General features: G+C 33.6%; 1 protein-coding gene across 1 annotated transcript in view; it reads left to right on the top strand.

Annotated features, from left to right (window-relative positions):
* LOC134344369 (E3 ubiquitin-protein ligase HECW1-like) overlaps positions 1-5,363 on the top strand; it is a 485,729-nt gene that overhangs the window by 138,799 nt on the left and 341,567 nt on the right. The window lies entirely within an intron of this gene.

Raw genomic sequence — 5,363 nt, 5'->3', positions numbered from 1 at the left:
CTTCTAAAATAATCCCCCAAACACTTGCTCTACTTGATCAGCATTATTCCCCAATTTATCGTCCAGTAATGTTCCTTTGCTCATTGGTCTATCTAAATACTGCATCAAAAATACACACCTCAAAAATTCTGCTCCCTCTGAACCTTTAAGGCAAACGCAATTAATATTATGGAAATTGAAATTTTAATTAAAGCTTTGAGTTCATCAGCTTTACTAGTTATACTTCTAGCCTTAAAATAGGCACAATTTAGCTTTGAATACTTCTGCTGTTCTTTTACTTTATTGTTGTACGTTCTGGACTTACTAACCATTTTTCTCTAATTGATTGTATCTCTCCATCTGGGAAACCACTCCGAGCCCCCTGATGGAGAGGTGAATCACCTAGAGGAGATATAGTAAGTTGGGAGGATGGAGAGTTAAATTAAAACTCAGAGGACTAAATCACAACTCTGAATTTACATAAAGGATTCTACAGCACTGATCAAAAAGAAGCTGCATTATTATCTGGCATTCCAGCAAATATTTATCCTTAACTGACATCATCAAAGTTATATTTGTTTTTAAAGTGTTGGTTCCCCCAAAATAATGTAGAAACCAGCTAAGTGACTTTAGGATGTAACCGGCTAAATGACTCACACTTTAAAGGTTATGCCACCTATTGTTACCAGAATGACTATTATATTACTCATGGCACTTCTTCTTCATTGACAGCATTTTCATGATATGATAGCTGTCTGCAACAAACTTGCTGTTATATAGAATTTTTAAAACTCTGCTAGTTGCCAAATGAACTTTGAAGCAACCTGTATAACGTCCATTAATTTAAGTTTATGTCTTTGGAGGAGATTAATCCAATATATTATATGCATAAACATTAAGAAAAACATTCTTACTCTCTGCCCTGAAGCTGTATCTGCCCTGTAAAGCAATTTTTTTTTAGGATTTGAGGAAATCTTGTTCCTTTCTTTCTGGTTTTAGTCTTTTTTTTCTTCTATGTTGAGATACAGTTCAGTTTACAGTTTAATCTTCTGCTTAAAATTACGGTCAATGGACAAAAAAAAAGTATTCATGTAAAATCCAAAACCCAATAATTACTTGAAGGAATCAGATCAAATTATTTCAATCTTCCTTAAATATTGCTTAAGCCATCTTTTGTAAGAACCAGCTAACATGTCATAGTATTTTCTGTTACAATTTAAATAAGTTGAATGTTATTTAATTTATATCTGAGATTAATACAGTAAATATTAATTAGCAGATTTTTTTCTAACATTGAAACATGAGAACCTTTGTATAAACAGTGGAAATGCTGCTTCTGTGGCTAGCTTTGATGAGAGTTATTTCATCATTTGATTTATATAGACTGTCACCAATCACATAGATCAATCTTTCAGTTTATACCTTAAGTTGACTTGTGACTCGTGCATTTTTAAATCTCTTTTTGTTACCTAACATTTTGAGTATTTCATTAATAAGCTAGTGCATTATATTTCTCCAATTTGCTTTCTCCTTTTCCTGATGGTTTTGAGTTTGCTGAGGTATGCTAATGTGTGCTCAATCATCTAGCATTTTGTCAAAGTGGCAATTCTTTGTGCATGAAAATCAAGGGTGAATGCCAGTAGGCATTGGGGGATGTCACAACTGATCTTCGTTTTACTTGCACTTTTCAACAAGGTTACCAATTAGAGCAGAAACGTTGAGTAGTCATTTACCTTTACAGCCCAAATGTTTTTCTATTTCGTTGCAATGCACAAGAGCTGCATTTGACTAAACTTGTGTATTTAGTAGCAAACTAGAGAGTGAAACTGGAATTTTCCTCATCCAAATGGCTGTTTCACATTGCCCATTGAGCTTCTGATGAAGCATTTACATTAACTATCACCATCTTTTATATTCTGAGGTTTATCTGAAAGAGCACAATCACATTGCTGCAATTTGGAAACCACCTTTTTGCAGTAGGCATTGGCAAAACTCAGCAAGTCTTCACCCTCCCATAACTATTTCCAGTTCATTCATATTCCCGAGACAGCTTTCTTATTTAATCAATAATTTAAGATATATTTTAAATGATCAAGCTCTACCAATATCAATTTCATAGCACCTAGTATTCTGAAGTACTAATCCTTTCCCCTCTAGTAATGGAATTCTTCAGAATAATTTTATTACCAAACCACACTCAAGTTTAATTTAAACATGCCACCTTATTTTTCAGTGTTACTTGAACAGTCTGTGAGGAATAACCTGTTCTGCAGAATTAACCACAATGTATTGCAGTTTCTTGATGGCCTTAAATGAATTTCTTCATCCATTGCAGACTGTAATGTTTGCTGTGACCTTTGTTATAGATTGCTGGGCAAACGTTCCTTTCTTTCAGTACTCTATCCTTATCCCGATATATAGACTGCAAAATCATAAAGTATATGAAGGTTGACTAAATAAAATTCACTGAGAGTAATAATTTATAATACCACACACCTGAACTCTAAATGCCACCTCATTATCAGCAGCAATTGCAGAAAGTGAATTATTTATGTGTAAATCTTGGTTAAGTAGAAAAGTAAGAGTAGGAGTAGGCCATTTGACCCTTTGAGTCTGTTCTGTCATTCAGTACATACATGGCTAATCATCAGTCTCAATATGACATTCCCACTCTTTCCCCATTCTTCGTGTTATCTGGGCGAGTGCTGTTTCAATCACACTGAATAAATTTGACACCATACAAGACATAGCAGCTCACTTGATAAGTACCTAGTCCACAACTGTTCAGAATAGCTACTTAGAATAGGCTAAGTTCCTGATAAATTCATTAATAAATGGCATTAGAATTTATTTTAATGTGATATATTTCTATCAACTAGTGAAAGTCAGAATCTAATAAAAGCAATCATCCACCTGATCAAGAATTCGGGCCCATTATCCAAAAGAAATGTATACACACTGGTCTTGATGACATAAGCATTGACATTTCTCTTACACCAGACACCTCTGTGCTTAGCTACCCCCTGCTTTCCCAGAAAGTGCATTACATTAACCAAGCCCTGGGTAGTAATCTGACAAACAATATATTCCTGCCAATCTAAAAGAGAAAATAAAAAAGTGATACCTTGTAATACTTTTAATCTAATCTCTATTACATCATTAAATATTCTTGTACTGCTGATGAGGACATAAATATGAATGCTTAAACTTCAGCTACATTAGGGAAAATTGTATTTTCAACACATATTTGTGAATTATAAGTATTTTTGAACAATATTCAATTGATTCAATTTAATATGTTGTAATTATTCATTTAGCTAATAGAGACAATATGGTGTAATCAAAATAATTTAGTCAGTACCTCTCTGATTAAAGCCATATAATTTTGAGATTCGTCTGTTGAAGGAGTATCTTTATCTCCAGAAAATATAAAGTAAAAATAGATGTTAGAAATAAGATATTTTTGTACTTTTCTTATTATTCAGATTGTAGTTCAAGATTAATTTAAAAACTAGATTGGAGAAAACCAAGCTAACAGCCTACCCTATGCTCGAGTCAAAATACACCCTGTTTAAAAAAAATCTTTGAGGTTGAGGAATGATATTTCTGGAGGCTGAAACAAATTTTAATTTAGGTTATCCAAAGTCAGTGTCAAATACACCCACGTCAATTATAGCTAGGATCAAATAAACACTGAGTGTATATAGCCACTGAATGCCAAATTAGAGTTAGTTTCATACTGTGGCTTCATGCCTGCTATTTTAATTATTTAAAGGTATTTAATTAAAAATACTCAAGCTCATTTCAAGTTGTAACAGTTGACAGGTAGCGAGACCTTCATTCCACCAGCCTGATAACCACTTGAATCCCAAAAATACAAGGACGGTGTTTTAATCCATTGCACCGCTGAAAGTCACTCTGTGGCTATTTTTCTATGTAGATCTAACATGCACACATGCACATACATGTACTCAGATATACACACACACACACACACACACAGTGATAAAACACTAATTTTACAATGTGTCTAAGCACCATACTTACCTCTCTCCCTGCTGATTGTATTGGCAGGACTCAGAGTTCTGTTGTGTGAGTCGAGTTCATCAACCTCTGGCCTCAAGGTTCTGTTCCACAGTGGAACTTTCGCACCATCAGGGAGTGAGGTAAGAATGGAGCCTCTGAGCAAAGTTTAGAAACTTAATCAAAACAAAAATGTAGCTGGCAAATATATAGAAATAGAACATACATCATAAACAGAAATATTCTTTCAAAACAGTGGTCCATTCAACTCCACAGAATCTATTATATATTCAAAACCAAAGTGAAACGGGAAATAAGGTGATTTCACTGAATGTTTTGCCCAGTGAAATAGCTTCTTCAAGGCTACTTGGACTGGGTAGTACCATTCTGGACTGGTTAATTTGCCTTATCACTTGCCTTATAAATGTTGCATTCTGAGAAAAAAGTTGCATTTTACATATCCTGTGGATTTTTTCCTCTTATCTACATTCATATCCTTAATTAATTTTTGCTCTTTTTTTCACCTTTTCAATTTCTTTATTTTCAAAAATTCAAATTAATGTTGGTCAAGATATTTCCATTACCTGTCTGTAGAATTATTTCTGTTGGAAACATTTGAAGGCCAGAAACAGAAGCAGTACGATATTGGACAAGCTTTTAAAAACATGATTTAAATTAGAGGACACAATTGTGTGTTTGGTTTCATGACTTGTTTTCACTTTTACACGTCACTAACCTCAAGAGTGTGGCACATTTCAGGACTGAAAGATGAGATCCACTGAAGCTATAAATATATGTATCTTTTGATGTATCTGAGCCTATGACAATTTGCTTACAAAGATTAAATTTGGCATAAGAGTTTAAGGCATATGTTCATGGACAGCTCTTTAGTCCAACTAACATCATCTGTCACTTGAAAAAAGCTCATTAATGGTCCATAACATGACGCTAGGCATCAGGAGGTATTTCTGCCATTAAAACTGTCACAGAAACAGCAAAATGCCAGCATGAATTTACAGTGTACAATTCTTTTTCAGCAGTGTTTATGAAATGGGCCAGTTGTTAATCTGTCATGAAGTCCAATCAGCACTGATCTTAATCAATTATCTTCGTGAGCTAACCCATATTTTGAAAGCCATTTGGAAGAAAATGTGATGTAAAAAAAATGACCAACTTAAAATATTTGTACAAATATTTTACAAATGATTCAATTATATCAATTTCTGCTTTTTGTAATAATTTTCAAAAGGTTAAAAGAAATATATGATTAAAATATTTCAAGGTTAATAGTTACACTTTACAAAAATGTGCGCGCAAGTTTATTTCCTATTTCTGTCCAAAGTAACATAATTTCAACCAGG

The sequence above is a fragment of the Mobula hypostoma genome, chromosome 3, assembly GCF_963921235.1.
Source record: "Mobula hypostoma chromosome 3, sMobHyp1.1, whole genome shotgun sequence".
NCBI classification, from domain to species: Eukaryota; Metazoa; Chordata; class Chondrichthyes; order Myliobatiformes; family Myliobatidae; genus Mobula; species Mobula hypostoma.
The sequence above is the reverse complement of the archived record's forward strand: the minus strand, read 5'-3'. Positions and strand labels throughout refer to the sequence as shown.